This window comes from Anopheles funestus (assembly GCF_943734845.2).
Source record: "Anopheles funestus chromosome X unlocalized genomic scaffold, idAnoFuneDA-416_04 X_unloc_87, whole genome shotgun sequence".
Taxonomy (NCBI): domain Eukaryota; kingdom Metazoa; phylum Arthropoda; class Insecta; order Diptera; family Culicidae; genus Anopheles; species Anopheles funestus.
This window is the reverse complement of record NW_026045217.1, coordinates 10,001-20,000: the sequence shown is the minus strand read 5'-3', so window position 1 is coordinate 20,000 and position 10,000 is coordinate 10,001.

Here is a 10,000-nt window from a genome sequence, read left to right as displayed (position 1 = left end):
AAAATTTTCTAAGTCCAAAGAGTTGGACAAATTTCCTTAGGCCCAAAGGTTGCACTGAATGTTCCTAAGTTGGCCATCAGTACCCATGAAGTATCGCGAAGGTTCACCCGAAAGACACAATATGCCCTAAAGTACCCACAGAGTACCCACAAGTTGCACCCAATTGGCCTAAGTTGGCCAAAAGTACCGACAAGTAGCACCATAGAGGCCCGAGTAGAGCGAAATGTGGGCCAAAGTACCGAGTAGTTGCCACAAATGCCCAAATGGATACCAAAATGTGGTACCAAGTACCTAACTGTTGCAACAAATGCTAGCTTTCTGAGCAAAAGCTGTGGACCAATTTCGTAGAAGAACCGCCTAGGCGAAAAGGCAAAAATCGCCGAAGCTGGCCCGCTCGCAGAGCTCGCGGGCCAGGAGATACTCATAGGTCGCTTTACTAGAGTGGGGAACTTGAGAATTTTTGTGTCCGAGACTTTGGGCAACTTCGCGGCCGCCCCCTTAAAGTAAAAGAGGCCGCCCCCTTAAAGTAAAAGATTTTCTCTGGGTGCCTAAAATTCGCAATTCCCGCAAAGTCGGGAAGACGTTAAAGTTTTTGCCCAAAAAATGGCCATCGATTTAAGGTGATTTTCCAATAAGAAAATGCTTCCTATTTTGAATTTTTTTCGAATATTTCCTAAACTAAGCGTCGGAGCACATGGCCGTGGAGGAACTTTTGGTAGCTTTTGGCAAGGGCTATCGGATGAAATAATGCGAAAGGCCATCGGAGCGATATTGGATAAATGCGGGCCCATAAACGTACCTAAGAAGTGAAAATTGGTTCCTTGCACGCAGGATGCAGAAATGCTTGAGTGTTAACCATCATCGGTACCAAGTACCTAGGTTATATCGAGTGCGTAGATGGAAGTCGGTACCAAAGGGAAACCTTCCTAGGCTAGGTGCACGCAAGTGAGTATGGATCGATCAGTAGAAAGATGGGAAGCCCAAGGAAACCTCCTAGGCTAGGTGCACGCAAGTGAGTATGGATCGATCAGTAGAAAGATGGGAAGCCATAGGAAACCTTCCTAGGCTAGGTGCACGCAAGTGAGTATGGATCGATCAGTAGAAAGATGGGAAGCCATAGGAAACCTTCCTAGGCTAGGTGCACGCAAGTGAGTATGGATCGATCAGTAGAAAGATGGAAGCCATAGGAAACCTTCCTAGGCTAGGTGCACGCAAGTGAGTATGGATCGATCAGTAGAAAGATGGGAAGCCATAGGAAACCTTCCTAGGCTAGGTGCACGCAAGTGAGTATGGATCGATCAGTAGAAAGATGGGAGGTGCACGCAAGTGAGTATGGATCGATCAGTAGAAAGATGGGAAGCCCAAGGAAACCTTCCTAGGCTAGGTGCACGCAAGTGAGTATGGATCGATCAGTAGAAAGATGGGAAGCCATAGGAAACCTTCCTAGGCTAGGTGCACGCAAGTGAGTATGGATCGATCAGTAGAAAGATGGGAAGCCATAGGAAACCTTCCTAGGCTAGGTGCACGCAAGGTGAGTATGGATCGATCAGTAGAAAGATGGGAAGCCATAGGAAACCTTCCTAGGCTAGGTGCACGCAAGTGAGTATGGATCGATCAGTAGAAAGATGGGAAGCCATAGAAACCTTCCTAGGCTAGGTGCACGCAAGTGAGTATGGATCGATCAGTAGAAAGATGGGAAGCCATAGGAAACCTTCCTAGGCTAGGTGCACGCAAGTGAGTATGGATCGATCAGTAGAAAGATGGGAAGCCATAGGAAACCTTCCTAGGCTAGGTGCACGCAAGTGAGTATGGATCGATCAGTAGAAAGATGGGAAGCCATAGGAAACCTTCCTAGGCTAGGTGCACGCAAGTGAGTATGGATCGATCAGTAGAAAGATGGGAAGCCATAGGAAACCTTCCTAGGCTAGGTGCACGCAAGTGAGTATGGATCGATCAGTAGAAAGATGGGAAGCCATAGGAAACCTTCCTAGGCTAGGTGCACGCAAGTGAGTATGGATCGATCAGTAGAAAGTGGGAAGCCCAGTACCAAATGCCCTAGTGAAGACCGTAAACGAATATCATGAACCGATAAGGAGCACCAAATGCCCTAGTGAAGACCGTAAACGAATATCATGAACCGATAAGGAGCACCAAATGCCCTAGTGAAGACCGTAAACGAATATCATGAACCGATAAGGAGCACCAAATGCCCTAGTGAAGACCGTAAACGAATATCATGAACCGAGAAGTAGCAACGAATGCCTGAAAAAGTACCAAGTCCACGGTATAGAGTAACGAGAGTTAACCGCCGTGATGTATGCAATGAGGGCAGCCATTGCATGGGTTCTGGACTTGGTTCGCGAATAACTTTTTTGCTAGACATCGGACAAAGTTGACGTGGAAGAACGAAATGTAGCATTTGGTGCCACCTATTTAAAACTTTTTCAAGATTGAAGATCCGATCGATACAGCCTGAGTTATAGGCAAAAGTTGGTGCAAAATTGAGCATTTTTAATGGTGAAAAATCGGTACTCCTCGAATAGCTCCTGTTGGAAGCATCGGACCACATGGTCGTGGAGGAACATATTGTAGCGTGCGGTGTCAAGTATCGACACCCAAAACCGCATGTCCGATGGACGGAAAATGACCAAGTTATAGTGAAAACTTGGTTGCACCAAATTCCCGAAGAAGTGCAACGAGAAGGTGAATGCGATGGTTGTTCGTCGAATAGCTCCGGCCACAGACATGGTAGCGATTAGTGGTGCATGGAAGAAATCTAGCCACAAGTGCCATCTACCCATGGCCAGAAGAAAGTGTGGCCATATCTTGGATACCGGCGGAGCTATGGGGCAAATATGGGCCAAAAATGGTGCAAGTTGGACCAAAAATCCGAAAAAGTACCTAGGTAAATGCGATGGTTGTTCGTCGAATAGCTCCGGCCAGAGACATGGTAGCGATTAGTGGTGCATGGAAGAAATCTAGCCACAAGTGCCATCTACCCATGGCCAGAACAAAGTGTGGCCATATCTTGGATACCGGCGGAGCTATGGGGCAAATACGGGCCAACAATGGTGCCAGGTGGACCAAAAATCCGACCAAGTGCGCGAGGCGCTTTCGTGAATAGCTCCGGCCACAGACATGGTAGCGATTAGTGGTGCATGGAAGAAATCTAGCCACAAGTGCCATCTACCCATGGCCAGAAGAAAGTGTGGCCATATCTTGGATACCGGCGGAGCTATGGGGCAAATATGGGCCAAAAATGGTGCAAGTTGGACCAAAAATCCGAAAAAGTACCTAGGTAAATGCGATGGTTGTTCGTCGAATAGCTCCGGCCAGAGACATGGTAGCGATTAGTGGTGCATGGAAGAAATCTAGCCACAAGTGCATCTACCCATGGCCAGAAACAAAGTGTGGCCATATCTTGGATACCGGCGGAGCTATGGGGCAAATACGGGCCAACAATGGTGCCAGTGGACCAAAAATCCGACCAAGTGCGCGAGGCGCTTTCGTGAATAGCTCCGGCCACAGACATGGTAGCGATTAGTGGTGCATGGAAGAAATCTAGCCACAAGTGCCATCTACCCATGGCCAGAAGAAAGTGTGGCCATATCTTGGATACCGGCGGAGCTATGGGGCAAATATGGGCCAAAAATGGTGCAAGTTGGACCAAAAATCCGAAAAAGTACCTAGGTAAATGCGATGGTTGTTCGTCGAATAGCTCCGGCCACAGACATGGTAGCGATTAGTGGTGCATGGAAGAAATATAGCCACAAGTGCCATCTACCCATGGCCAGAAGAAAGTGTGGCCATATCTTGGATACCGGCGGAGCTATGGGGCAAATATGGGCCAAAAATGGTGCAAGTTGGACCAAAATCCGACCAAGTGCGCGAGGCGCTTTCGTGAATAGCTCCGGCCACAGACATGGTAGCGATTAGTGGTGCATGGAAGAAATCTAGCCACAAGTGCCATCTACCCATGGCCAGAAGAAAGTGTGGCCATATCTTGGATACCGGCGGAGCTATGGGGCAAATATGGGCCAAAATTGGTGCAAGTTGGACCAAAAATCCGAAAAAGTACCTAGGTAAATGCGATGGTTGTTCGTCGAATAGCTCCGGCCAGAGACATGGTAGCGATTAGTGGTGCATGGAAGAAATCTAGCCACAAGTGCCATCTACCCATGGCCAGAACAAAGTGTGGCCATATCTTGGATACCGGCGGAGCTATGGGGCAAATACGGCCAACAATGGTGCCAGGTGGACCAAAAATCCGACCAAGTGCGCGAGGCGCTTTCGTGAATAGCTCCGGCCACAGACATGGTAGCGATTAGTGGTGCATGGAAGAAATCTAGCCACAAGTGCCATCTACCCATGGCCAGAAGAAAGTGTGGCCATATCTTGGATACCGGCGGAGCTATGGGGCAAATATGGGCCAAAAATGGTGCAAGTTGGACCAAAAATCCGACCAAGTGCGCGAGGCGCTTTCGTGAATAGCTCCGGCCACAGACATGGTAGCGATTAGTGGTGCATGGAAGAAATCTAGCCACAAGTGCCATCTACCCATGGCCAGAAGAAAGTGTGGCGCTATCTTGGATACCGGCGGAGCTATGGGGCAAATATGGGCCAAAAATGGTGAAGTTGGACCAAAAATCCGACCAAGTGCGCGAGGCGCTTTCGTGAATAGCTCCGGCCACAGACATGGTAGCGATTAGTGGTGCATGGAAGAAATCTAGCCACAAGTGCCATCTACCCATGGCCAGAAGAAAGTGTGGCGCTATCTTGGATACCGGCGGAGCTATGGGGCAAATATGGGCCAAAAATGGTGAAGTTGGACCAAAAATCCGACCAAGTGCGCGAGGCGCTTTCGTGAATAGCTCCGGCCACAGACATGGTAGCGATTAGTGGTGCATGGAAGAAATCTAGCCACAAGTGCCATCTACCCATGGCCAGAAGAAAGTGTGGCCATATCTTGGATACCGGCGGAGCTATGGGGCAAATATGGGCCAAAAATGGGTAAACTTGTACGGTCCAAAGCCAAGGGTAAATTTTTTTATTCCTCTAATAACTTCTACCACAGACATTGAATCGGTTCGTGATGTATGGATGAAATGTAGCAAACAGTTGGAACTACCCATAAAATCTTAAAGATTGACGATCCAATGCATAGAACCGGAGTAATGTGCGATACTTGGTGAAAAATCGAGTGAAAAATTAACTATAAACTGTTTTTGGCCCATAACTCGAATACTAGACATCGGAAGGGGGGGTCGTAGAACGATTTTTTGTTGCCCTATCGATTCCCTATCGAACGAGCAAAAGTTGTTTTTTTTGACCAAAAAGTACCCCCACTCTAGTAAAATTGGCCTGATTTTACTAGTCCCCGGTACCCGTACAGGCAAAATGAGCAAAATGCTCAAGTATGAATGGTTTTTGGCCCATAACTCGAATACTAGACGTCGCAGGGGGGGTGTCGTGGAACAATTTTTGGTAGCCCTTGAAATTATCTATCGAATGACATATACTTGATTTTTGGACCAAAAAGTTCCCTAGACTAGTAAAAATCGCATCATTTTACTAGAGTCGGGTACCCTGGACGAAAAACCGCTATAGTTGCGGTTTTTGGCTAATAACTCGAATACTAGACGTCGCAGGGGGGTGTCGTGGAACAATTTTTGGTAGCCCTTGAAATTATCTATCGAATGACATATACTTGATTTTTGGCCAAAAAGTTCCCTAGACTAGTAAAAATCGCATCATTTTACTAGAGTCGGGTACCCTGGACGAAAAACCGCTATAGTTGTGGTTTTTGGCTAATAACTCGAATACTAGACGTCGCAGGGGGGTGTCGTGGAACAATTTTTGGTAGCCCTTGAAATTATCTATCGAATGACATATACTTGATTTTTGGCCAAAAAGTTCCCTAGACTAGTAAAAATCGCATCATTTTACTAGAGTCGGGTACCCTGGACGAAAAACCGCTTAAGTTGCGGTTTTTGGCTAATAACTCGAATACTAGACGTCGCAGGGGGGTGTCGTGGAACAATTTTTGGTAGCCCTTGAAATTATCTATCGAATGACATATACTTGATTTTTTGACCAAAAAGTTCCTAGACTAGTAAAAATCGCATCATTTTACTAGAGTCGGGTACCCTGTACGAAAAACCGCTATAGTTGCGGTTTTTGGTCAATAACTCGAATACTAGACGTCGGAGGGGGGGTGCCGTAGAACAATTTTTTGTAGCCCTTGAAATTACCTTTCGAATGATATAAGTGGTTTTTTGGTCAAACAGTGACCCCGAGACTAGTAACCCTCCATACACAAAACCGCCTAAAAAGTTTTGGTTTTGCAAAATTTTGAAAAGTGCGTCAAAAAAATTTTTTCAAAAAGTACCAAATCGTGATCAGAACTCACTATAGACCATAAAAAGTGAAATCCGATGGTCATTTGCAACACTTGGTCAATCGAGAAAAATTTCACTTTTTTACTAGAGTCGGGTACCCTGAACGAAAAATCGCTCAAGTGATGGTTTTTGGCCAATAACTCGAATACTAGACGTCGGAGGGGGGTGCCGTAGAACAATTTTTTGTAGCCCTTGAAATTACCTTTCGAATGATATATAGTGGTTTTTCGGTCAAACAGTGACCCCGAGACTAGTAACCCTCCATACACAAAACCGCCTACAAAAACTTTGTTTTGAAAAATTTTGAAAAGTTCAAAAAAATTTTTTTTTCAAAAACTACTAAAACGTGATAAGAACTTACTATAGACCATAAAAAGTGATATCCGATGATAATTTGCAAAAGTTGGTAACTAGTAAAAAATTTCACTTTTTTACTAGAGTCGGTGCAACGAGAAAAAAAAAGTCCGTGATGGAGAAAAATGGCACGTTTTCCACGCCTGTACGCTTTCGTTTACTATATAGGGGGTAGGTGAGCCAGAAGCATGATTTGACTGAGTATGTATCTTTATGAATTGGGACCCTTCTAAATCGATTGAGACTACCCCCAGGACGATCGGACGACTGCTTCTGGCTCAAAATGTGGTTTTTTAGATTTTGATCGTCAATTATGCGAGAAAAAATCGATTAGAAGTAAAGATACGAAATGCTTGGTCTAAGTTGGGAAACGACTTCGGATATTTGTTGGACGTTGTCGTAGAAGGTCCGAGGACCAAGGAAAAGTGATTTCCAAGTGGATTTATGCACTATTAGTCGATGGTAAGATGTGAAATTAGTAGAACTTACCATACAATTTGCGAAGTTGAAGCAATCGGTTGATGATTATGGTACTGTCTGTCCAATTTGGTGGTTCGGAATGAGTGAAACGATGTTGATGATGGATAGACGTTGCGATTGCCCCCGATCGGGGAACAAATAGTGGTCTTTAAGGTCCAAGTACCTATGTTTTGGTAAGCAGAACTGAGAGTTAAAGGATGAAAGTCGGCCATTCCTAATATCATCCTATCGGTGGTTCGCGAGTTGTTTGAGGACCGGAGCAGCTCGCGATGAAACGGTCCTAGGGTATTGGTTATCCATCCAAGGAAGAGTAAATGCGATCCTAGATGTGTGTCGTTGGCCGTTCTACCGGCATCGCCTATAGATGAGATATCGACGGGCATGCCTTACTCGAAAGTTGATTCTAGGATCGATGGTCAAACAGACCTATGAGCGATAAACCAAACTGAACACGTATTGATGTCGGCTTTTCCTATCATTTGATGCCGCAGGTTGTTTAGGGACCGGAGCAACTTGCGGCCGAGACGGTCCCCGGGGGTTTCTTTCTCCAAGGAGTGGAAACTATTAAGCAAGAGTTGTAGCAAGATACGATCCTCTGATGTGTCGTTGGCCGTTCATGCGGTATCGCCTGTCGATGAGATATCGATGGGCATGCCTTACTCTACCGACCTTCTAATTGAGAGTATTAATCAGGGATCGATGGTCAAACAAGACCAATGAGCGATAAACCAAACTGAACACGTATTGATGTCGGCTTTTCCTATCATTTGATGCCGCAGGTTGTTTAGGGACCGGAGCAGCTTGCGGCCGAGACGGTCCCCGGGGGTTTCTTTCTCCAAGGAGAAGAAACGATTAAGCAAAAGTTGTAGCAAGATACGATCCTCTGATGTGTCGTTGGCCGTTCAAGCGGTATCGCCTGTCGATGAGATATCGATGGGCATGCCTTACTCTCCGACTGGATTACTGAGAGTTTAATCAGGGATCGATGGTCAAACAGACCAATGAGCGATAAACCAAACTGAACACGTATTGATGTCGGCATTTCCTATCATTTGTCGCAGGTTGTTTAGGGACCGGAGCAGCTTGCGACCGAGACGGTCCCCGGGGGTTTCTTTCTCTAAGGAGTGGAAACGATTAAGCAAAAGTCGTAGCAATAATCGATCACCTGATGTGTCGTTGGCCGTTCTTGCGGTATCGCCTGTCGATGAGATATCGATGGGCATGCCTTACTCTCCTGACTGTTTAATTGAGAGTTATAATCAGGGATCGATGGTCAAAAAGACCTATGAGCGATAAACCAACTGAACACGTGTTGATGTCGGCATTTCCTATCATTTGTCGCAGGTTGTTTAGGGACCGGAGCAGCTTGCGACCGAGACGGTCCCTTCCCGAAAGATGGTGAACCGAGTCGTCTGGCGTAAAAACCGGACGGACTCGAAAGGGCTTGACCCTTTCAAGTGAGCGATAATCACATTCTACGCTCAGTTCGACAGCTACAAGGCAATCACTCGCTATGTTCAGAGCTAATACATGCAACATGCCGGCATTGTTTCCACCGACGCATGGATTCAAGACTGGTGCACTTATTAGTTAAACCGTTCGCCTCCGGGTGTTTCGAGTTCAAGTCTGGATGAGGATTGTTCTTGCTGGTAATAGCTTGAGCCCCTGAATAAGGGGTCGAAGCGTACATCTTGAGACCATGTACAACATATTACCAAATCGGCACCATGGGTTCGGGTGCAAGTGATGTAACCGTGAAAGATGTTGAGCAGCCCAACATCGGTTTACACACGCATAATAGGAAGGCAGCGCTGTCGACTGGTCAGTCGTGTAAGAAGTGTGCATTATCGATCACAAATATATTGGTGATCTGTAGGTTGCGCATACACCATGCCCGGTGTAAAGTGCCGTGGTCCCCCCCGGGGGGGCTGCATCAAACCGTTCGCCACGCGAACTACCCAATGGAACGAACTCTATGCATTTAATAAGAAGAAGAGATGATAATGAAACACGGTCGATTTAAGAGTTGAAAACGTTGAAATACCTATAAGCAAGTCTTAAGTTGGTGGTGACCGTTACGCCCCAACAAATTGGTGCCTTACCCTACACCAAAGAGCCATTCAACCATGGTTCAAGTGAGCGATAATCACGCTCTACCGCTCAGTATGACAGCTGCAAGGCAATCACTCGCTAAGTTCAGAGCTAATACATGCAACACGCCGGCATTGTTTCCACCGACGCATGGATTCAAGACTGGTGCACTTATTAGTTAAACCGTTCGCCTCCGGGTGTTTCGAGTTCAAGTCTGGATGAGGATTGTTCTTGCTGGTAATAGCTTGAGCCCCTGAATAAGGGGCCGAAGCGTACATCTTGAGTAAATGTACAACATATTACCAAATCGGCACCGTGGGTTCTGGTGCAAGTGATGTAACCGTGAAAGATGTTGAGCAGCCCAACATCGGTTTACACACGCATAATAGGAAGGCAGCGCTGTCGACTGGTCAGTCGTGTAAGAAGTGTGCATTATCGATCTCCAATATATGAGCTCAGTATGACAGCCCAATTGGTAATCCTCGGGACCTCCAGAAAGGAAGCTGGATGAGGATTACCAAATCGAAAGTTGATAAGTGTAGTGGTACCACTTAGTCAACTTGTATCCCGAAAGATGGTGAACCGAGTCGTCTGGCGTAAAAACCGGACGACTCGAAAGGGCTTGACCCTTTCAAGTGAGCGATAATCACATTCTACGCTCAGTTCGACAGCTACAA